The sequence below is a fragment of the Salmo salar genome, chromosome 29 (genome assembly GCF_965601325.2).
Source record: "Salmo salar chromosome 29, fSalSal1, whole genome shotgun sequence".
Classification (NCBI taxonomy): Eukaryota; Metazoa; Chordata; class Actinopteri; order Salmoniformes; family Salmonidae; genus Salmo; species Salmo salar.
Genome location: NC_138319.1, coordinates 11,200,005 through 11,225,040, shown reverse-complemented (window position 1 = coordinate 11,225,040; position 25,036 = coordinate 11,200,005). Strand labels below are relative to the sequence as shown.

General features: G+C 42.2%; 1 long non-coding RNA gene across 1 annotated transcript; it reads right to left on the bottom strand.

Moving 5' to 3' along the window:
- Nucleotides 1–640: 640 nt before the first annotated feature.
- On the bottom strand, nt 641–14,504 carry LOC106590070 (uncharacterized). Its single transcript, XR_001325002.3, has 3 exons — nt 14,469–14,504; nt 2,945–3,115; nt 641–2,599 (listed from the first exon to the last, which is right to left on the bottom strand). It is a non-coding gene; the product is annotated as an uncharacterized LOC106590070 (long non-coding RNA).
- Between the last annotated feature and the right edge of the window lie 10,532 nt (nt 14,505–25,036).

Genomic DNA, 25,036 nt, shown 5'->3' with positions numbered 1-25,036 from the left:
AGTATGAAATTGAGCACCCACAGTATTCAATTTATCGATCTAATTTTGCTGTGAGGGGGCAATGACAGACTCAGCACTCAAATCAGCTGAATTTCAAAGACGACCCAGGAACGCAAAAATAATGAATATTTGTATTTTATAAATTTGATTTAACCCTTATTTTACCAGGTAGGTTGACTGAGAACAAAGTCTCATTTACAGCAATGACCTAGGGAAACGTTACCGCAGAGAGGAGGGGGGGATGAATGAGCCAATTGGAAGCTGGGGATGATTAGATGGCCATGATGGTATGAGAGTCAGATTGGGAATTTAGCCAGGACACCGGGGTTAATACCCCTACTCTTACAATAAGTGCCATGGGATCTTTAGTGACCACAGAGTCAGGACACCCGTTTAACGTCCCTTCCGAAGCGGCCCCCGGGCTGTCCCCAATCACTGTCCTGATATGATTGAATTTGGAAACATGGTGCTAAAAGTGATAGTCATTGGACAGTATGAAAGCAGACTGAATTTGATACACATTAAATTAATGAACAGGTGTGACATAATGTACATCTAAAGCTAGCCTATATAAGACCTTGAGGGAAATGTGTGTGTCAATTCAAATGATGTTTTAACGGTATTAATTGCAGTGGTGTGTGTGCGTGTGTGCTGGTAAAAGTGAAACTTTAAATGTCACCTGCCTGCTCCCCACAGCTGTTCACAAAGGACTGTCACTCAAGGACTGAGTGTCTGCCCCACCGAACATTGCTTGAACAGCGACAGACTACTGGACACGACAAAATGTTCTAGGATAAAAAGGAAGACTGTGTCATATTGTGGTGAATTTGTATAAGGAATAGGTAAATGATTCTCCTGGCCCAATGTGAGGGGACTGTGAAATGCATACCGTGCCGTTGTTCTCATTCTCATAGCTCAAAGAAGATACATAACACACACAAATAGTTATAACAGTACACTATGTAATAACAAGGAAATAGAAATAGACAAGGAAGTTTAATTATTGACAACTTGACACCAGGAGGCAGCGGAACTTCAGCTAGCCTCGGGATGGTTATGTGTTTCAGATCTGAATGAATCCATGAATATTGAGTGAAGAAATGACAGGAGGAGGACTCTTGCCCACTGTCAGGGGGCAAAGACAGTCTCAGCACTCAAATCAGCACTTAAATTTCAAAGAAAACCCAGGAATGGAAAAATAATGGATTGAATTGACATTGGAAACATGAGTCTGAAGGTGATAATCCTCAGACAGTATTAGAGCAAAGAGCCTGAATTTGATCCACATGAAATGAATGAAAGGGTGTGCCATACATCTAAAGCTACTGTATATAAGACCTAAATGGAAATGTGTGCGTCAATTGAAATGAGGTTTTTATTCATTGCAGGGCCATTATTGATGTTGTTCCAGTGAATGGGGGTTTATTCTTTGTTTGGATTTATCCCTCAGTTTAGTGCTAGTCTCTTACTTAACTATAGTTAGTTTGGTCTGAGCTATACATATGGTATACCGTAGATATTGAATCACAACCCAAGCTCCAAAGAAAACGCCACCCCTTGTCGTAACCGCAGCAACAGAGGAAAGTCAAAGAATTATGTGTAATATCATTTCATTCAAACATGGCAATATTGTAACAATATTGTAGCTATTTCAAGGATATTGAGCAATACTGTAATCACATAGATTCAGACAGTTGCACCCAGGGTGGAGGTGCCATCTGAAACCAGCCTGGGGAGAAGCACACACACAACACCACCACCCACAACATCAGAGAGCCATCTTGTATGTAAGAGCAGATTTTTTTTTGACTCGCCCCGTATTTGGCTGCTTCGCCCCCGTTACCATGGTCAACTGAAGCCAATCAACCAAATGTTTGTTTTCTTCCCAGAACAGACAAGTGCTGAAAGAGAGAGGATCAGTGCTTGTGTGTGGGCTGCTTTTGGCACAATGAGCCTTTTCTTCAGCTCTATTCTGGTCTCAGCTTCCTTGTCATGCAGAATTATCATCCCAATTAACCAACATATAATCTTGGCTGTATGTATGGACTTGGCATTGACTGTACGGACTTGGCTTCATGGGTAGGTATATAATTGCAACCTACGTACAACATTATGCTGGTCCTTTTCTGTTTGGCTCTACTTCAGATCTTAAGAATCGGGTAATAACATTTAAAAAAATACAATATGTGCCCACTATGTTTCCTGATTATTCTGATTACACTTTTTATCAATCGCATACAAGCATTTTTGTTTATGGAACAACAATGTCAATATTCAAAACCCAGTTCACAAGACACAGAAGTGTGTGGCCATTTGTAAAACAGCAAACGCTTTTTCAAATGTAGTTGCCTTCTCAAAACATACATTCAATTGAGTGCAGGCTTAGCTGAATGACAACAGAGACAGGACACAATATGGAATTGTATTGAATAGTTTTGGGTAAGCCTCGTCTCCGAGGAAGCCAGATGCTGATGACAGGTCGCCCTATGCTGGGCACCTTGCATCGAAACCCCCCGCCACTAGGAGAACGGGGATCCGATGACAGGCCTTTAGTTTGTTGGTGGTGGTGGGGAAGTGGAAGGTCATTGGCAGACTGTTGCTGCAAAACAAGAAGCGGGAGACACAAGGTTTGAGTTGACGTATAATTACTCTCTTAGATTTATGTCCATTGGTTGAAAGAAATGGAAAGTGATTATTGAACGAGTGAGCCCCTGTGTTAATCAGCAAGTGTGGTGGGATTGCCTTTAGAGGCTGAAGTTAGTAGGTGAACGACATTCCGCACGCTTGCCAATAGTAAAGCAGGAGGAAAGACGTATGCTGATGAAGTAACATTATGACACTACCATAGATACCTGCTATGCTTATGAGGTTAATGAATAATCATTACCATATAAATAGCTGCTACGCTGAGGCGGTAACATTATAAACGCTACCAAATAAATACCTGCTATGCTGATGAGTGAGATAGGACGTGATGTGAATACTGGATGCATAAAAAGGGACGAGCCATTCAGACCGGTCTTCCTGATTGAACCCTCGTAAACTGCATTACATTCGTCAAAACTCTATTGTCCTGTCAAAATTGCAAATAGATTCATCAAAAGAACACGACCGCCTGCAAAAAGATGAACAAAACACAAAGTTAGTGTTTCTTTTAAAAACACCAGTAGATCAATACATTTCTTTGCGGTCACTAAATCGTGACGATCAAAATTGGAAGTACAACTATCCAAAGGTGCAGCATTATGGGACATTACTCTCCTTTTATGCATATTTCACAAAACAGTTGCATACACATCAAATCAAATATTATTCCTGATAAAAAAAAATACAAAGAAGTATATTGTGTGCAGGATTCATTCAATCCAATTCCATGTCTTCAACACAAAAGCTGGTTTGGTCATTGTTTTGTAGTTCTATCCACAATAGAAATAAGGAAAAGGTGAATACAATGGAGGAACACGACTGACATGAATGGAGACGCCTCAATCCACACCAAAGAAAAGCTCTATAACGTTTATGCTGATGACTTAGGAGTAACCCGAAGTTACTTAGAAGTAACCCAACTTCCGTCTCTGGATCTCTGCAATATTGTAAGAAATAATAACAATTAGACAGTCCCCATTGCCTAGATCCTTCAATATATTGTACATGGTGTGACACTGATGGGGTATTTTATAATGTTGTGCAGTAGTATTTACTGATTGCCGGAAACAGTGAACACAATTGCACACATTTCTCTTCTGATGAAAACAATGTGTTAATATTCTGTGAACAAAAGTACATTTTGTGTTCACCGATTACATTTGTATTTCATGTTTTGCAAAAGGCGGTCTACGATATGCAAGTCAGGTACTAAGGCAAAAAAATAGGATCAGAAGTGCTGTAAATGTATTTCAGCGTTTGATCATTGCTGTTCTGCTATACCGTACGTTTCAGCACAGATCCAAAAATTGCTTGTACCCATTTGAGAAAAACTGTAACATGCACTGAGCACGTCTGGTCGAGTGTTTGTTTACCAGATAGCCGACATAAAACAACATTAAAGGAGAAAGCACTGAGCCCAGAAATAGCCGGGAGACAAATGAATCAAAGACTGTTCAGCACATAGGATAATCACAGTGTCATAGTAGAAAGGTGAGCTCGAGGAGAGATCAAAAGTTCCAAATCACTGCACCTGCCGCCTCTGCCAGCGTTTCCCTAGGCGCGTGGAGAGGTGTGTGCTTCCTGTTCAGTATCAGCCAAATGCGACACACAAACCACACGTACACACACACACAGGCAGGAAAGGAGCACACCTACACCATGATATAAGGCTCCCGCCACTCTACAGTAGTCAGGGTCAAACTGATATCTCTTTGTTGTTTATGTAACTCCTGTCAGTTGAAGTTGATTGCAGTGAGAAGCGGTGTGCTATTAAATACAATCGAACTACTGCCACAGCAAGGTTGTGTGTGTGTGTGTGTGTGTGTGTGTGTGTGTGTGTGTGTGTGTGTGTGTGTGTGTGTGTGTGTGTGTGTGTGTGTGTGTGTGTGTGTGTCATGATGTCGTGATGACTCAAGTAATTGTTTGTGTGATACAGTCGCAGCATGCACAACCCCCAAAAAACGGATATTACAGCAGGCTGTCGACGTTGACAATGTAATAAATTGCTGGAAATAATTTCCATCCCTCCAGTGAAACGTTAAGTTATTATTAGACATCATATTATGATTCCCCCTAGTCTGTCATCAATTTTGCAATTATTGTTCTTTAACAAGTTCTTCCTTGCAGGTTTGTTAATCAGACCTATTCTTTGATTAAGTAGAATAATCATCTTCATTCTACTTTATTCTATTACAGTTATGTCATTGATTTCGTTATGCGATCACGTCCTTCTCTCTCAAAACAAGGAGACGAACCATTAGAATACAAAAGAATACCGGTTTTTCCCAGCGGGAACTTCAGATGTGGATAAAATATGCATGGTTATCTCTGTATGTTCAGAACATTGTAAGACCTTTCAGTTCTTTTGTTCCACATCTGAGTCTTTAATGTTTCAAACTGATGAATTAATATTTCCCCTTGAGCTTTTTTTTTTACATTCCTGAGAGTACTCCTCCAGCTCTACACAAGAGCACTCCCTGCAACAAGATCATGATGAAATGGCTAAACACCTTTGAGAAAATGTGTTAAGGCATGGCATGGTCGAACGAACTCATACACAATTTATTTCACATGTGAAACCATGTGTTTTTGGAACACTTCACAAATAACTATTATATTTATCATGGTGATTCAGGAGTAACATTAAAACAGAATAATATGCCTCACCAACATTAGACAACTATACAGAAAACACTCAAATTGCTGAAATAAGTCAATGAAATCAATGATGAGAGAATAGTCAGATTTAACTGATAATTAAAATGGCAGTGCAGATGGCACTCTTTTACTAAGTGCAGAGATGTATTATAGTTAATGAATCTGTATGGGACTTCTGAGCATGCTATAGTCTTTGTGGCGCAGCTGAACAATCAGCATACCCCAAATCCAGAGTTTGCGAGTTTAAATCCCAGTTGGGGTCATATTGAAAAGTCAGTACTAAGTGATCATGTCAAATGTAATCATATTGATTAAAGATGTCTACACTATTTTAGCTGAACAGCGTACCACTTACTTCTCTTACAAAAAAAAACAACATGTTGAATTGAAATGTTCACATGTGAAAACAAAAGAGACACATGTCAGGTCAGTTGTTCACATGTATTACATTTGGAGATGTTAAGACCTTTTCACATGTGAGTGGAATACGGTTTTCACCTCACATGTGAATTGCAGATTCACATGTGAAAATTGCAGTTTCACACGTGAAAAACTATCACATGAAAATCGAATTTGCATTTTCACACGTGAAAAACATTCACATGTGAAAACCTAACTCTCACATGTAGAAATGTCGAAGTGCTCAAATGTTTTCACGTGTAGTGGTTATTACATGTTACCTTTACATGTTGTCACGTTATCACATTAACTTCACATAAGATCACGTGATCCCATGAGAACACTTGAAATTCATGTTTTTTTTCTGTAAGGGACGGTTGGTTCTCCGTCTGCAAACCTTGAAATCATATTTTTCCTTCACCATGTGGTAAGAATTAGTGATGCACCGATATGACATTTTTGGCCGATGCCGCTATCCGATATTTTCCTTCGCAAAAAACACGATACCGATAACCGATTTTTCAAATTTTAGCGGCCTTTTAAGCATTCTAGTACAGTTAAATAGTTAACACACACGGACGCAGTGGTCTAAGGCATTGCATCTCAGTGCAAGAGGCGTCACTACAGTCCCTGGTTCGAATCCAGCTGTATCACATCCGGCCGTGATTGAGAGTCCCATAGGGCGATGCACAATTGGCCCAGCGTCGTCCGGGTTTAGCCGGGGTAGGTTAGCTAGCTAACTATATAGCTAGGTGTCATCATCTAAAATAACACTAATTTATAAGACAGTTCTTATTTGATTAATGGTGTACGGACCCATCTATGTGAAGCTCGCCACAAAAAGGATTAGCCACAATATTGGACTTTGCAGTTAGCATTCAAAATAAAAGTATTGATGGTGATGCAAATGAATACAAATAGTAGAATTATGCCATAATTGAATGGATCATGCTAAACAAGGTTGGAATGTTGTTATATAAAATCAAAAAATAAAATAAATATTTGACTAAAATCTATTGAAATCTCACTGGATGTATTATACTTTAGAATTGTATTGGGGCATACTTATTTCACTGTACAGCCTTACCTATGGATTGTGGATCAATGACATGGGGTATCAGTCTACTCAGTGACAGTCAGAGAACATTAGCATCATAGCTCTTATTGCGGGACTCTGAAACAACTGTCAATTGAGCCACATTTGTCAACCTATGTGTATTGAACACTATTCCAGAGGAAAAACAATACTGCGTGGATGTTTTGGACTCTGAGGAGGACGTTGGGAAAAAATATCTTGGGTATTGAGTAGACTGATACCCATTTTATTGATCCATTGATCCCCAATCCTTAGGTAAAGCTGTACAGTGCAGTATGAATGTCAATACATACAATAGGCTGACTGGGGAGGTGATTTCACACAGTCACAGTCCTGTAATAAGAGCTACAATGCTGATATTTGCATAAACTCTTCACAGTTGTGTCCTATGGGTGTCACCAAGTAGACTGATACCCCATTCCATTGTTTCACATTACAACCTTGTTTAACTGTATCTAGTCTAAATATGGCATGATTCCACCAACTGTAACCTTCTGCATCACTTTCAAATAGGTACTTTTATTTTGAAGGCAAACCGCAAATTCCACTATTGTACCGGTCGAGCCTCACTAGCCAGATGAAGTTAGCTGGCTGTTTATAACGTTAGCTTTGGGTAACAGGGTTAAGTAGCTGGCTAGCTATTTATTTTCATGAAATTAAGTTCAATTTCAATAGGCGAACAACAAGTGGCTAATACTTACTCACAAGGATTCCTAAATCATTGTTAAGAATAATGAAAATGACTGCAGTTTCAATTTTACTTGGTGTCAATACGTCATGTACCTACGTTATATAAGTATGCATTTCAGCTTTGACATCGGTTTTGCGCATCAGCGTTAAACTAGACATCGGGCCGATACCGATGTTGGCATTTTTAGCTAATATCGGCCGAATCCGATATGTTCACCAATATATCGTGCATCCCTAGTAAGAATATGTAAATGAGTTCACAAATGAATACATTACTGACAAACTAATGATACACCTGAAGTATATCGTTCCTATAAATTACTCAATAATCATGTCTTCATATAGATTTTTCTTATAACAAAGCTCAAAATACCTCTATTCATAAAGCTTCACAGGGTAGGAATGCTGATCAAGGATTAGTTTTGTATTTATATCACAATGAATAAAATTGTTTGGACAGGGGGGACCTGATCAGCACACCTATTTTGAGATGCTTTATGAATAAGGACGGGTCTCTAACTGATTTTCAGACTACAAAGACTTTCGTTTAAATTGTATTTTAATCCCATGAGAGCTTTTAGTGAGCAAATGTAGTCTAGCACATTACACGTAGCCTACCTTTCTCTGAAAGAACATACTTGAAGCACGGTGACGTCAGAGTATCTAATTATCCTGACAGTCTAGTAAAGTGTCCATATTGATATGGATATTCCCCCAAATTGTCCTCTTTGTTTTTTCAATGTTGTAATTTAATTAGAGGGCTGCAATTACAAGACAAGAGAACTTCTGAAATAATTACCCCGTAATTATGACATGGCTGTAACAATTAGCATTTCTGTTGTTTGGGATTCACAAGTACTCCATAAACTGCCAAATGCAATAGATCTATATTGAACAATTGCCTTGAAAAGGGACATAATTACTGGAAAACAATTCACACGCTCTTACACACGAAGAATAATTCTGAACGTTAGTGTTCCATACAAAATGGCTCGAACACTAAGGCCATAAGCAGAGGAAAAACAAGCCAAAAGGGACCACCGTGGAGCTCCCACCAAATAACAGTGCCTTAGGGGTCAGTGGCTATAAGTTGGTGATGTGGGTTTGGAGAGCGATGACATCGCACGTTTGGCTACGCAAGGATACATCCTCTTCAACGACGGCGACTTTTGCTCTCGATCACAGTCGACAGCGGGTCATTTCCCAGTCATTTATACGTTCAGTGCAGTAACGGTTCTGTGAGAGTCCCAGGTAGACAAGCAGGTATTAGATCATCACTTCATGTATCTCATACTTCAGGAAGTCATTCAGTACCTTTAGTGGAATCCAGGCTAAAGGATCCCACTTTAGATCATTCTCAAAACGGTAGTTCATATATCCACTCATTATATTTCATTCTTCATGAAGTTAATCGTTATCTTGAATAGAGCATTTTAGCTCACTCTTAAAATGTTGGTCAATACATTCATACATTTTATAATGCAGAGTATGAGTGACTAGCTATATGAACAACCGGTCCAGTTGTAGGCTTATTGAAGCCACTCACTGAAGTTATATTTTGTATAAATGATTCATCCTGATCTCTCTGAAGGTCACGTTGCTTTGTCCTGCTGCTCTGGCAACTGGAAATGTTTCTTGGTAATCTAGGAAGGTCTTTAGAAAAGTGTATTTAGAAAAAGACAAAGATGCTACACTCACACTGGAGTTTGAGAAATTGACGTAAGAATAGGAGGACAAAAGAGGGAAAGAAAAGAACACAGGAGAACGACGATAGAAAGATTTTCTCTGAACACTTTCAAAGTATACTGGGTATAAAATGTGGCATTACTATACAATTTCCCTTCATGTTAATTTATTCACAATGGTGGTTACAGCTGAGCAACTCAAGAAGTGAACCTGTCAACACTAGAGGTATCATTTTGTTGACAGACTCAAATAAACAAGTACAGGTAATTAGATTTACTGTTTATTTACGTGTATTCACACATCTTGATCATTCAACAGGGCTTGTGCTCTCAAGTTTGGAGTATTAGTGCCCTCTGCTGTTCATCAACGTTATTATACATGTCCATGCGTTTATATTGTTTCCCTTTTCACCGGACCCAATATGAATTCTATACATTATATGAATACTTTTTGGGGGGGAAAGTGCCTTTCATCTGTTGCAAACAGTACTTCTCTTCCAATACCATATTAAGATATGTAAAACACTGGCTAGGAAAAGTACGATGCATATACACTGAGTATACCAAACATTAGGAACACCTTCCTAATATGGAGTTGCTCCCCCTCGCACCATACCCCGTTCAAAGGCACTTAAATATTTTGTCTTGTCTCAATTGTCTCAAAGCTTAGAAATCATTCTTTAACCTGTCTCCTCCCCTTCATCTACACTGATTTAAGTGGATTTAAGTGACATCAATAAGGGATCATAGCTTTCGCCTGGATTCAACTGGTCAGTCTGTGCTATGTTTTGTATACTCAGTGTACATCAACAGTGACAATGGTAGGAATAACAATTCTCCATAGCATACCTTGGGTTCGCTGTTGGACAAACCCATCCCACTGTAAAGGAGGGTTAGGATTCCTAATTCTCTCACCATAGACAGACAGGCTGATGGGACATCATCTCTGGATGTTCTTTGTCTTGCCACTTGAGGTTGCCACTAATCCTTGTTTTGGAAGTGACAGGCCTACAAAACAACTCTCGAACTTTAGTAGAAAGTTATGTGATTACACAACATGTTTTATGAAGAGCTAAGAATAAAATCATCTTATGAAAGAATGTCTGTATGCAGACATCGCGGGGCCATACTGAAATTTACAGTGCAGTCAAAAACGTGATTGTCCTAAGTTTTATATATATATTTCCACAGTATGAGGTTGGAATAATACTTTGAAATTCTGACAATTATAATAATGCCCTTTAAGTTCAAGAGCTGTTTGAAAAGAACGCTTGATATTTCAGCCTGTTTTTGTGGGATGGAGTTTTGGCCTGCCTGGTGACATCAATTAGTTAATAGGCCAATAAAAAGAGAGTTCCACTTCCAAACCTCTCTGCCAATAACTCGTTTTCAGTGTTCACCTCCCCACTCAGACCACTTCCAGACAGTCCTAGCAAAATTCTTGCTTGAGAAATTGAAGAAGCTATTTTTGTTTCTTTTTTACTATTTTAATTGAAAACAAATCACAGTAAGGTACTTAATTTTTACCCCGAAATGATTTGATATTGAGATAAAAACGGCTGAATTGGACCTTAAAGTTTAAGCATCAGCCAATTCAAATTGTTGGCAAAGTTGCAAGTGATCAAATGCAACATACTAGCTGTTTCCATTACATAACCTGGCCCATTTAGCCCTATGCTATCCTCACCAGGTGACTGTGATTATATCCGGTTCAAATGCCGTATCAGCCAATTAAAATCGCTGACATAGTTGGACGTAATAGAACAGTTTCTCATGAGAGTGTCCTTAACAGCAGTCAAACGGCACCATCTGCTAATCTAAGTTAGTAAAACACGCACCAGTTTTTAATTGGACGGTTATCTCAGGAGCCAGGCTTCTGGTTATTTTTGTAGTTTGCGGCAAGTTCGAATCCCAGCTGAGATATAGTTTAATCCTTTGAAATATATAATTACATTAAGTGTGTTTTAGCGTGTTTTGAAGAGAAAAGTGAAGCCAAAACCATGTAAATTAAGATTAGGAATACATTTAATGAGGAGCATCATGTTGGAGAATTTGTTACATGAAATAATCACAAGGTTCTTAAATGGTACTTCGTCAGCTCTTAAGGTACCGTAGAGAACTCTTGCCCGATAAAGAACCTTTGAGTTAAGTGTAGGGTTCTTGGTGTGGCTTCTACGGTACTTGAAATGAATGGAAGCCTGCAGATATGTCCCTTTCATAGCACTCAGCAAATTGGCCACTGTTAACTGGTGTTGATTTCTCAGTGTAACATTCCTAGTGTTGATTCAAGAGTTAAATTAACATTGTAAAGAGTTCAATTATCACTCAGTGGTGCAAAAGAACGCCAGCATTGGAGTTATTAAACAGAGTTGAACCAAACCACACCCATCATTATCATATTTCCCAGCATACTCTATTGCAGGCTCATTTTAAGAATTATTTGTTTCAATATCTATCTACTTGTATGTACATTGATTGATGAATTAATCTTATGCTATTAAAATATAAATAACATACATTTATCTAACCCAATCCAAACTGTTGCTTGGTTTAATTGCACCCGTTACTTAAATGGTTGTTCCAGTTTAGATGTTTAAGGTAGTCTCATATATTAATCTTCCCAACCCTGGCAGTTATTCTTAATGCAGGTTGCAGGTGAATAAAAGTGTCAAATGTTCGATATCCCTACTCTGGCTGCATGCCAATAAAAATTACACATCACATAGCAAGCCTGCATAATGTGACTTGCAGGCCTGATGTGCCACATAAACTATGAGTTTCAGGCCACTGTAATATGTTAAAACTAGGCCCTCAAAAGAAGGCCTTTAACTCAAAAGGCACCCTGGGAAATATGCAAATATGGCTTAAAACCCTACAGCAGGGCTGTTAAATTGAAACATTTCTAGTTTCGTATTTTTGTATGGTTCTTCAAAGAACCATCTTATTTATGGTTCTTCAGAGACCCTAAAATTGTTCCCTTTATGGCATCGCTCTCAAGAACCTTATTCGGATTCCAATTTGCATCTTTATTTCTAAGAGTGTAGCATAGGGCTAAATGTGCCAGTTTATGTAATGGGAACAGCTAACATGTAGCCTTTGATCACAAGCAACTACGTCAATGATTATAATTGGCTGATACTTAAACTTAAACTAAAACATACATTTTTTTTAATGTTCGCAGGTATGGACCCAGCATGTTTGTTTTCTAGATGCACTTGTATTCATTAGTGAACACCGTAGCAAAAGGTTTTGCAATGGAAAATGAAAATGAGCATTTCTAATTGGGCAAGTTCAGTTAATGCCTTCCTGTTTTAGTCCATTTTCTTTGGTCCGTTTGATACCTAATGAATACGACCCATTATGTCCTTTCCATCTCAGTATCAGGACAATGAACACTTCCCACTATCAGCATCCAACTTATCTTGCTTCACAAGTCAATCATATACTGTAGATACACCTACCTACCTTAGTGGTTGAGTTATAGCCCACACCTCAGGAAAGCACTAAAATCCCAACATTACAGAATGATCATACTATTTTGGCAGGTCTGTTGCAATGCATTTTGAACTTTCACTTTGTATTACAACTCTGTTGGAGAAATACTTTATTACCATAATCGCAGGTCAAACTGCTGGGAAAAGACAAAATGATGTCAAAAGCTTCAATGTCCACCGTGTTATAACAAGCTTGATGCCCCAGCACCCCCTCCCCATCACCTTTTTTAAAATAAAAAAATCCAACACCTTATTGTCGTACTTGTCTTCCTTGCACCAACACTTGCACTTGTCTTGTCTTGTCTTACTAGCACTGATTTTGCTGACAGCTGCTTTATTGAGTCGAGCTTTACCTGCAATTGTAATATTGCCTGTGTGTAGCTGGTGTAGAGGAGTCAGGAGCAGGACAGCAGATGTGAGGTAATAAACGTAATTTACTCAAATATTCACAAATACAACGCAAATATGCGAGCCCACAATAACGGACCGTATTACAAACAAAAAAAATCACTCACAAACAAACATGGGGGAACAGAGGGTTAAATAATGAACAAGTAATTGGGGGAATGAAACCAGGTGTGTAAGACAAGGACAAAACAAATGGAAAATGAAAAGCGGATCGGCGACGGCTAGAAGGCCGGTGACGTCGACCTCCGAACGCCGCCCGAACAAGGAGCGGGACCGAATTCGGCGGAAGTCGTGACAGCAATGACTGTGATATGTGGTTGTTTTACCTACCTCCATCGTAGTGGCGGTCGGTGCCGTTTAAGATCAGGGAGGACGATTATTAATTTTATGAGCATGGCCTTATTTCTATTACAGCATATTGGAGGACTGTCATTCATATTCCATCCACCCAGTTTAACATCGATAGGTTTAGGCTACTACATGATAATCAAATTCTTCCTATCCCCATCATGAGGTTGCTACAACCTAGCCTATGAATTCAACATAGGTGCACACAGGTCGAGAGAAAGATTTGAGGTGACAGACAGTGACACATGGAAAAACAGTGACACATTCATTACCGCCTCGCACACTCTTGCTTGCATCTAGCGGACATAGGGTGTAATCATTAGTCCAACAGTTGCAAACAAGAGTTCCTATTGGACAAATTGATGTATGTTTATCCCAGTTTCATTCCGTTTGCTTCCGTTTAAGAAAAGTTTTTCAACAGAATCGGCGGAAAGAATACACCCGCCCTGATCACATGCAAACAGTTCACTTTCATAGCCACATACAAACAGCTCGTTGTATTCCTTCTCTCATCTACGCACTCTCTTCCTCTCACCTTTTCCCTTCACTTGTGAACTTCAATGCACAACACATCAGCTGTCTGTGACCAGGCAAAAAAACCTTTCCAAGCCAAACCTTCATATCCTAACTGCAGCTAGCTCACCATATTAGCTAAAGTAACATCATAATCAACATAGCTAATAGAACTAACGCGTTAGTAAACCCTACAGTTAGTTAGTAAACCCTAACGTGTTAGTAAACCCTACAGTGTAGTAAGCAATTTAGCAGTTACTGTGGCAATACATTTGTAAAACCAAAAGCTTACATTGACTTGGAAAGGTTCCAGTGTTGGATAGTCATAGCCAGCTAACAAACATAGCATCCCTCTGTTTGAACCAGGTGTTTGAGTAGGCTACACTAGCTAGCTGCATTTTCTAGCTAGTTAAGTAAGTAAAAGTGAAAAATAGATGATGAAATATAGCTCTCTCTCCTCCATTTTTGAAGAAATGTATTTGTTCAAAACTGTTCAACTATTGTCTTTCTCTCTCTGAGTCTACTACTCACCACATTGTATGCACTGCAGCGCTAGCTAGCTGTAGCTTATGCTCTCAGTACTAGATTCATTCTCTGATTGTTTGATTGGGTGGACAACATGTCAGTTCATGCTGCAAGAGCCCTGGTAGGTTGGAAGATGTCCTCCGGAAGTTGTCATAATTACTGTGTGGAAGGGGGTGAGAACCATGATTTCCTAGGTTTTGTATTGAAGTCAAATTACCTAGAGGAGGAGGGAAGCTAGCGGTCCTCCGGCTACACCATGGTGCTACCCTACAGAGTGCTGTTGAGGCTACTGTAACAGTGTGTTTTAATCAATTATTTGGTGATATGTGAATACAGTTGGTATAGTTTTATCTAAGAAGGATAACTGTTTAAATGTTTCACTATTTTTATGAAATTCACTGAGGAGGATGGTCCTCCCCTTCCTCCTCTGAGGAGCCTCCACTGCTTCATTGAATGCACTGATTGTAAGTCACTCTGGATAAGAGTGTCAGCTAAATGACCAAAATATAAATGTAGCAAAATACTAGGATTTAAAACATAATCTAAACTTCAGTAGAAACCATGATCACACAGTAGCAACGCTAACTTTATCCTTCCAACCCTTATCAGGAAAATGTGTGGCACCACTTTTCTCCCTGCTGTTTTCCACCCACTGTTAACCGATCAAGTGGAAAACACTTGATCACAGAAAGCAGGTCAAGTTTATGTAATTTTATGTTTCTCACTGAAACTCAAACAATTCAGCTCAGAAGTAGATGGGGGCACATGTTAAAGATTAACATTGGTTACATCCCAAATGGCACCCTATTAGGACGCAGCCATGTGGAGAATGTGCTACCTCAGGTAAAGGTAGTGTGATCTCCATGGTGTTAATGTACAACACTGCTCTGTGGTTATTGGTGGTCAGAGGGAACAGTTATCTTATCTAAACACATAAAGGTATGTTTTCCTTTACAGTCTCCATATTTGTTATCACTAAGACATTCTCCAACAGTCATGACCCCAATCATCTAAAATCTAGAAAACAGTGGCAAAGCAACATGAAGAACAAAACTATTTTTGATTTTTATCTTGAGAAACTAACATCCCTTACACACAGACACGCACACACTCACATACAAGCACCCAGAAAATACACATAAACACACATATGCACTTTCCTTACTTTACATAGTTACATTTATTTTTACAGGGACATTACACATTAATCAACATTTCTATCAAGGTGCCTTTCATTTTCGGTCCCAGTCCCTGGGAATATTACTAAAAACAATTAAAATTACAGTACAGATGGACAATGAGAATGTGTGCTTTTTGTGTGTGTGCACACATTTTATGAATGGGACTGTTTGTGATTGGTCAGTCCTGACACCTGAGGAGACAGCTGGGAGCTGATTGGCTGATGATCATGGGTCCTTCAGATCCTGTTTATTCAAAAAGACAGGTTACATTAGGTTATAATAATACGGAGCAGGAAAAAGAGTAAACACATAATGAAAATAATGTGCAGAAAAAGATAAAAGCACATTCATTCTGTTTGAATTCAGACTGAAGGAATACAAAAGGGAAAAGCTATACTAATTTACACCATGTTACTATGTTTAGACAGTGAACATCCTCTTTCTGGGCAGTTTTATGCGTTCCCATCTTTGAGATAACTATGAAGTCTGTATTGAGTGGAAGAAAAAAAATTATGAAAATGTACACATAAAGAGAAAACCAAGGAGGGTTGTTGAGCAGCTGCAAAGGACAAGTCAGGCATGAAAATCGTTGTGGTGATAAGAACAACAGTCATCACTCTGAACCAATGATGAGGGATATAAATAACTACTCTCATTACAAGCACGCTGTCCCAGGTTGAGTCTGAAATTCACCCGACGGCTCTGGTAAAAAAAATAATGTTTTTCACATACACTGTATAGGTGCAGTGAAATGTGTTGTTCACAATAGAAAATCTGTTGTCAAAATTAGTGCTCTATATGGGAACCCTGTCAATGTGGCGCCAAAATGAAAAAGGCACACATCATCTGGCAGTGCATATAGACACTTTCAGATCTAAGGCAACTGAAAAAAATCCCGAATTGTTCTTTTGCTCTTTTGCTGGTTACCTAAAATAATGGAAGGGGGTGCAAGAGGGATAACGCTTTAATTGCTTATACTACTGTACATCTGATTCCCTCTTCAAATTGGCATATTTATGTAGCTATGCCTGCTATAAAGTAGTTTAAAAAATGTTTTACCTTTATTTTCACAGGGAGTCAATGCTGAGACCAAGGTCTCTTTTCCAGATGACTCATGTGTAGCACCACAATACACATACAAATACAATCAACACATTAAACTACACAGGTAACTGAACTAAATGACTATCGCCCCGTAGCACTCACTTCTTTCATCATGAAGTGCTTTGAGAGACTAGTCAAGGACCATATCACCTCCACCTTACCTGTCACCCTAGACCCACTTCAATTTGCTTACCGCCCCAATAGGTCCACAGACGATGCAATCGCCATCACACTGCACACCGCCCTATCCCATCCGGACAGGAGAAATACCTATGTAAAAATGCTGTTCATTGACTACAGCTCAGCATTCAACACCATAGTACCCTCCAAGCTCATCATTAAGCTTGAGGCCTGGGTCTCAACCCCGCCCTGTGCAACTGGGTACTGGACTTCCTGACGGGCCGCCCCCAGGTGGTGAAGGTAAGAAACAACATCTCCACTTCGATGATCCTCAACACTGGGGCCCCACAAGGGTGCGTGATCAGCCCCCTCCTGTACTCCCTGTTCACCCATGACTGCGTGGCCATGCACGCCTCCAACTCAATCATCAAGTTTGCAGATGACACAACAGAGTAGACTTGATTACCAACAACGACGAGACAGCCTACAGGGAGGAGGTGAGGGTACTCGGAGTGTGGTGTCAGGAAAACAACCTCTCACTCAACGTCAACAAAACAAAGGAGATGATCATGGACTTCAGGAAACAGCAGAGGGAGCACCTCCTATTCACATCAACGGGACAGCAGTGGAGAAGGTGTAAAGTTTTAAGTTCCTCGGCACACATCACAGACAAACTGAAATGGTCCACCCACACAGGCAGTGTGGTGAAGAAGGCAAAACAGTGCCTCTTCAACCTCAGGAGGCTGAAGAAATTTGGCTTGTCACCTAAAACCCTCACAAACTTTTACAGATGCACAATTGAGAGCATCCTGTCTGGCTGTATCACCGCCTGGTACGGCAACTGCACCGCCCACAACCGCCGGGCTCTCCCGAGGGTGGTGCGGTCTGCACAACGCATCACCAGGGGCAAACTACCTGCCCTCCAATACACCTACAGCACCAGGAAGGCCAAAAAGATCAAGGACAACAACCACCCGAGCCACTGCCTGTTCATCCCGATATCATTCAGAAGGTGAGGTCAGTACAGGTGCATCAAAGCTAGGACCCGAGAGACTGAAAAACAGCTTCTATCTCAAGGTCATCAGACTGTTAAACAGTCATCACTAACACAGAGAGGCTGCTGCCTACATACAGACTTGAAATCATTGGCCACTTTAATAAATGGAACACTAGTCACTTTAATAATGCCACTTTAATAATGTTTATATAGCTTGCATTACTCAATTCATATGTATATACTGTATTTTATACCATCTATTGCAACTTGCCTATGCCGCTCTGTCATTGCTCATCCATATATTTATATGTATATATTCTTATTCTATTCCTTTACTTAGATTTGTGTGTATTAGGTAGTTGTGGAATTGTTAGATTACATGTTAGATATTGCTGCACTGTCATAACTAGAAGCACAAGCATTTCGCTACACTCGCATTAACATCTGCTAACCATGTGTATGTGACCAATAACATTTAAATGTATTTGATTTGATTCATTTACACATTAAAATACACAACAATACACGAAAAGCAAAACACAATCATATATAACAGACACATTCCTCAGTAAAAAGGTCCCCTATCAACCGTCTGAAATGCCCAAGCGGCACCAACTCCTCCAATTTTAATGTGTATTGGAGATAATTTCACATGCAAGGTGCAAGGAAACCAAAGACTATCTACTGAACTCTCTAGACAGCTAACCAGCCCTGTGAAAGTGTTTGATAACTTGTCATTTTAAAACTTAACAGTGATGTTAAGTAAGTCGGAAGGTTGTGGATCAGGGCTTAGTGAACAAAAAGAGCGTAATGATGTGATCTACGTGACTTCAAAGAGGTCCAGCCAACCTTTGGATAAAGAATACAGTGATGAGTAATAAACTGCCTCCTGTGATAAAATGAATGGCGCTATGAAAAACAGCATCCAGGGGTTTAAGAGTAAAGGCAGCTGCACTTTGATAAGTAGTATCACCATAATCAAAAACAGAGATTGCAATCTGGCTCTGAGGTGAAATATGCAGTTTTTTTTAAAGCATCTCTCTCTTTGATGTTGAAGTACAAAGGGGTGGAGGATTATGTCCCTGCCACACCTCCAGGCTCCAGGGTTGCAGCTTGCACCATGCCCTTTGTTAGTCTGGGTGGAATACACTGTTTATTATAAAAATCCTCTCACAAGACAAAATGGTAGAGCGCAAAATGAGCAGGTCAGTGAGATCTGAAGAACAATGTGTTGGGGGGGATGATGGGGGTTTCGATAATAGATTATGAGTGAAGAGGAGGGAGAGAGTGTGTGTGGGAGTGAAGAGGGAGCTTTGAACTAATTATCAATTCTATTGATTTAAACAGAAGAATAGCTAGCTCCTATGTTGTCTGGCTGCTTTGGAAATGTACAACATTTTTAAATATTATCCACTCAAAATAACCTCAGCAAACCTGCATCCATAGACACAATTTTATAATATAATAATATGCCATTTAGCAAACATTTTTATCCAAAGCAAATTACAGTACTGTGTGAATAAATTTTCATATGTGGAGCTCCAGCGGGAATCGAACCCACAACACTATCCTTGCATGAGCCATACTGTCACCTCTACTCCCCCGCTCCAGTTCTCGAGTCGCCGGTCTACTAACCACCGGTCCTGGCAACTATCATTACGCACACCTGCTCCCCATCATTACGCACACCTGGACCTGATTATCATCTTGATTACTCTCCTTTATTTAGCCCTCAGTAGCCTCAGTCATCAGGCAGTATTGGTTTTGGTCACGTTCAGTACGCTTCTCCTGTTTTGTTTATCGCCTTTTCTTATCATTAAACTCACCTTCTGCACCTGCTTCCTAGCTCCCAGCGTATACGTTACAGAATACTGCCTCTCCATATGGAATCACCAGAAGAAAAAGACACCTCCCAGACTGTCGGCAAACAGGGACACCTACTCCGCCAACACCACGATCAGCTGGCGCAACTGTGTGCGACTATGGATGAGGTCCTCTGCATCCTCCACCGCCTCGTCACCCCCTGAGAGGATTCATCTCCAACTAGCGGAGGGCCTCCTACCACGGGTCGTACCAGAGAGCCAGCCCCCCAGCCTATCAGCAGTCCGCCCAGGTCAGCGATGCCTGACTGTCCCTCCCGGACAAGTATGATGGGAGTCCACCCAAATGCCGCAGCATCCTACTCCAATGCTCTCTCTATTTCAACCATCAGACGGGAGCCCCCACCACAAGACGTCCAAGTTTGCCACTGTCATTTCCCTGCTGACCGGGCAGGTGTTGGAGTGGGCTATGGCCGTTTGGGAGAAAGGAGAGGAAGAGCTAGGTTCCTACAAGAGGTTCATGGCTCTGTTCAGGGCGGTCTTTGACCATCCACCGAAGGGCAGGGAGGGAGGTGAGCAACCTCTCCAACTCTGGCAGGGTGCCCAGACCACTGCGGAGTACGCCCTCACCTTTCCGGACCGTGGCAACCTCCAGCGGATGGAATGAGCCAGCACTCTGCACCCTATTCCGAAGAGGACTGCGCGAGGAGGTCCAGACTGAGTTGGCGTGCCGGGACGACAACCTTTCATTGGACGCGTTCATCACAATGGCAATCCATCAGGACAACCTTCTTCAGGAGCGCCGGCGCCACCCTCGCCTCTTGCCCTCCTCCTTTGGCCGCTCTGAGGCAGAGCCTGAACCCATGGAGGTAGGGGCCACACACCTCCCCTCGGCAGAGCCAGAGACAGCTGGGGCTTGGTTCCTATTGCAGCCAGAAGGGGCACCAGCTTCAGTGGTGTCCGTCCCAACCCGGGGTCCATGGAGGCAGAGGGGCGGTCCCGTGATTATCCATCTCCCAGGGTAGGCGTGAGTATTCCATCATTATTGCTTTCCACCAAACTGTTCCTGGTTTCCATTTCACTGGCTGTCCCTCGGTGTGTTGACTCTACAGCCCTAGTGAATTCTGGTGCCGCGGAGAATTTCATAGACCAAACCCTCGTCTCCTCCCTGAACATCACCTCGTACCCGCTCTTCTCTCCTCTTCTGGTCCAAGCCCTCAACCATTGGGATCCGGCACAATCACGCACATCACAGCACCACTCACCCTCACCGTGGGACCCATGCACCAAGAAAGCCTTCCCTTCCTCATCACCGTACCCATAAATAAAGTCATCCTCGGCCTCCTGTGGCTCCAACGTCATGACCTCACCATCTCCTGGTCGAGGATGAAAATCACCGCCTGGGTACTCGGATGCCAGAGGACCTGCTTTCACTTACCCTGTGGTTCCAGGTCAGTTGAGAGAAATGTGGTTGCCCTCCAGCCTGACATCCCAGAGGTTTACCAGGATCTCAGGGAGGTTTTGTCCAAGACCCGCGACACCTGTCTCCCTCCTCATCGCCCCTGGAACTGTGTCCTCAACATGCTTGCATGCTCCGCGCAGCCACCTCTGTCGGTGGCTGAAACCAAGGCCATGGAGGAGTACATCCAGGAGGTTCTCCAACAGGGTTTTCATCCGCTCATCCATCTCCTCTGCATCGGCAGGCTTCTTCTTTGTGGCCAAGAAGGACGGAGGTCTACGTCCGTGCATCGATTAGACACCTCAATTCCATCACCACCAAGTACCGCTACCCTCTCCCATTGGTGCCAGCCGCTATCGAACAACTCCACGGGGCAAAGTTTTTTACTAAACTGAACCTGCAGAGTGCCTACAATCTGATCCGCATCCGGGAGTGGGATGAATGGAAAACTGCCTTCAGCACAATGTCTGGGCACTACGAGTACTTGGTGATGCCTTATGGATTAGCCAATGCTCCGTCGGTGTTCCAGGTGTTTGTGAACGAGGTTTTCCGGTACATGCTCAGGCACCAGGTGGTCGTGTATATCGACAACATCCAGGTCTACTCGGCCACCTTGGAGGATCACATCGCTCACGTCCGAGTAGTCCTGGGACACCTCCTGGAGAACCGCCTGTATGTCAAAGCGGAAAAGTGCCAGTTCCACCAGGTCACTGTCTCCTTTTTGGGGTACCGGATCAGCCCGCAGGTTAGTGAGGATGGATGAAATGAAGATCGAGGCAGTCCGGTTATGGCCAGTCCCAACCACCGTAAAGAGGTTACAATGGTTTTTGGGTCTTGCCAACTTCTACCGCCACTTCATTAAGAGCTTCCTCCTCTCACCTCAAGGGCGGTCCCCATAAGTTGGTGTGGAGACATTCAGCCGATGAGGCATTCCACCTATTGAAGGGGCATTTCACCCCGCCCTGTTGCTGAAACACCCAGATCATACGTTGCCCTTCATGGTGGAGGTGGATGCCTCAGAAGTGGGCGTGGGGGCCGTCCTGTCTTAACGTCAAGGTAACCCACAGAAATTGTATCCATGTACATACTACTCAAACAAACTGTCTCCTGCAGAGAGGAACTATGACATCAGTGACCGGGGGCTCCTGGCGGTGAGGTTGGCATTAGAGTGGAGACACTGGCTGGAGGGCGCCAAGGACCCATTTCTCATCCATACCGACCATCGGAACCTGGAGTACATACAGACGGTGAGGCGGCTGAAACCTACGTTCCCACGGGGGTAAGGGATCGACTGTTGACCTGGGTGCACAAATCCCTCGCCGATGGACACCCAGGTATCACCCGAAACCATTCACTCTATCTCCGCAAAATGCTGGTAGTCCACCTTTGCGCAGGACATTGCTCGCTATGACAACTCCTGCTCCATCTGTGCTCAAACCAAATCTCCCTAGCACGCTTCAGCAGGGAAACTCTTTCCACTTCCCGTGCCTCAGCGGCCTTGGTCCCATTTGTCCATAGATTTCATTACTGATCTCCCCTGTCTGATGGTTTCACCTCTATTATGGTTGTTGTGGACAGATTCTCTACATCCTGCCATTTTATCCCTCTCTCTGGTCTCCCTACCGCTCTCCAGGTCTCTGAGGTACTGTTCCAGCAGGTCTTCTGGCACTATGGCCATCCGGAGGACATCGTCTCCGACCGTGGCCCCCAACTCACGTTGTGGATATGGAGAGCCTTCATGGAGAAGCTGGGGGCCACGGCCCGTCTCACATCTGGGAAACCAGGAGAGATTCCATAGGAACCGCAATTGCAATGAGGCTCCCGTGTTCCATCCTGATGATCGTGTCTGGCTCTCCACCAGGAATCTCACGCTCCTCCTGCCCTGCCGGAAGCTGACCCCTGGTTTGTGGTGCCCTTCAAGGTCCTCTGGAGGGTCAACGAGGTAACATATCGATTACAACTCCCTACCAACTACCGGATCTAACCCTCTTTTCATGTTTCCCTCCTCAGGCCGGTGGTTGCTGGTCCCCTGGCTGGTGCCGTCCCACGCAACACCCCTCCACCTCCTCTGGACATCAATGGGACCCCCCCACAACATCAGGTCACTCCTGGACTCCCAATGACGTGGGGGTCGGCTCCAGTACCTGGTGAACTGGGAGGGGTACGGCCCAGAGGAGCGCTGTTGGGTCCCGACGGCCGACACCCTGGACCCCAACATTGTCCGGGATTTCCATCTCCGCCGACGGAACGGCCCGCTCCTCGCCCTCGGGGCCGTCCTCTTGGCCGGGATCGTCCTGCGGCTAGAGCCGCGAGTAAAGGAACGGGATACTGTAATGCCTACTCCCGTGCGTGACATCGCACTTCTACTAACCACTGGTCCTGGCAACCATCATTATGCACACCTGCTCCCCATCGTTACACACACCTGGACCTGATTATCACCTTGATTACTCTCCCTTTATTTAGCCCTCAGTAGCCTCAGTCATCAGGCAGTATTGGTTTTGGTCACGTTCAGTGCACTTCTCCTGTTTTGTTTATCTGCCTTTCCATTTCATTAAACTAACCTGCATCTGCTTCCTGACTCCCAGCGTATACACACAGGACCACATGTATGTCATACTGGAACCTTACTTCAACGCAGGGCAGTAAAGACACTTGTATAAATGGGCTGAGGCAGTAACACAGTATTATACATAAGGGACATTGCTCTAATTTCATCTGGTTCCATACAAAAATTAAGTAAATGGAAACTGATATCAAGTCTTAATCTTTTATCTGCAAGGACAGATGAGGATGTCTCCCTTAGCATGTTAAATTACATAAATGTAACAAAATACTGTTTTAGTGGAATACAACATCGTTTGTTGCATATTGAAAGCATACAAACACTAACTAAACTTCAATAGAAACCATGATCACACAGTTGCAACGCTAACTCTATTCTTCCAACCCTTATCAGAAAAATGTGTGGCTCCACTTTTCTCCCTGCTGTTTTTTTCCCCCACTGTTAACACTGTTTTAACCGGTCAAGTGGAAAAAACCACAGAAGGCAGGTCAAGTTTACTCTTTAACTTTATGTTTCTCACTGACACTCTTTCGCAAGAGCTGTCAAGAGTCAAACAGCACCTCATGAGTAGATGGAGCCACAAGTTCAATATTAACATGGGCTGCATCCCAAATGGCATATTATCCCCTACATAGCAACTATATAGGGAATAGGGGGCATTTAGGATGCAGCGATGGGGAGAATGTGCTGCCTCAGGTAAAGGTGGTGTGAGCTTAATGATGTACATGTAGAACACTGCTCTGTGGTTATTGGTGGTCAGGGGAACAGTTTTCTTATCTAAAGACAGAGGTCTGTTTTCCTAACAAAGTCTCTTTGCAAAAATTAAAACGTAATCTTTGTTATCACTAAAACATTGTCTAAGCTCCAGTTTGAAAGCAGTCACAACCCTAATCATCTCAAATCTAGAAAACAGTGGCAAAGCAACATCAAGAACATAACCATTTTATATTTTTATCTTACAAACACACACCCCTTACACACAGTGCACACTCACATGCACACACACACACACACATAAATGCACACACACATTAATGAATGGGGACTCATGCGTTGTGAAGGCCTGTCTGTGATTGGTCAGCCCTGACACCTGAGGAGACAGCCGGGATCTGATTGGCTGATAATCATGGGACCTTCAGATCCTGTTTATTCAAAAAGACAGGTTACATTAGGTTATAATAATACGGAGCAGGAAATAAGAGTAAACACATAATGAAAATAATGTGCAGAAAAAGGAAAAAACACATTCATTCTGTTTGAATTCAGACTAAACAAATACAACAAGGGAAAATCTAAACTATTTCACAATGAAAACTATGTTACTATG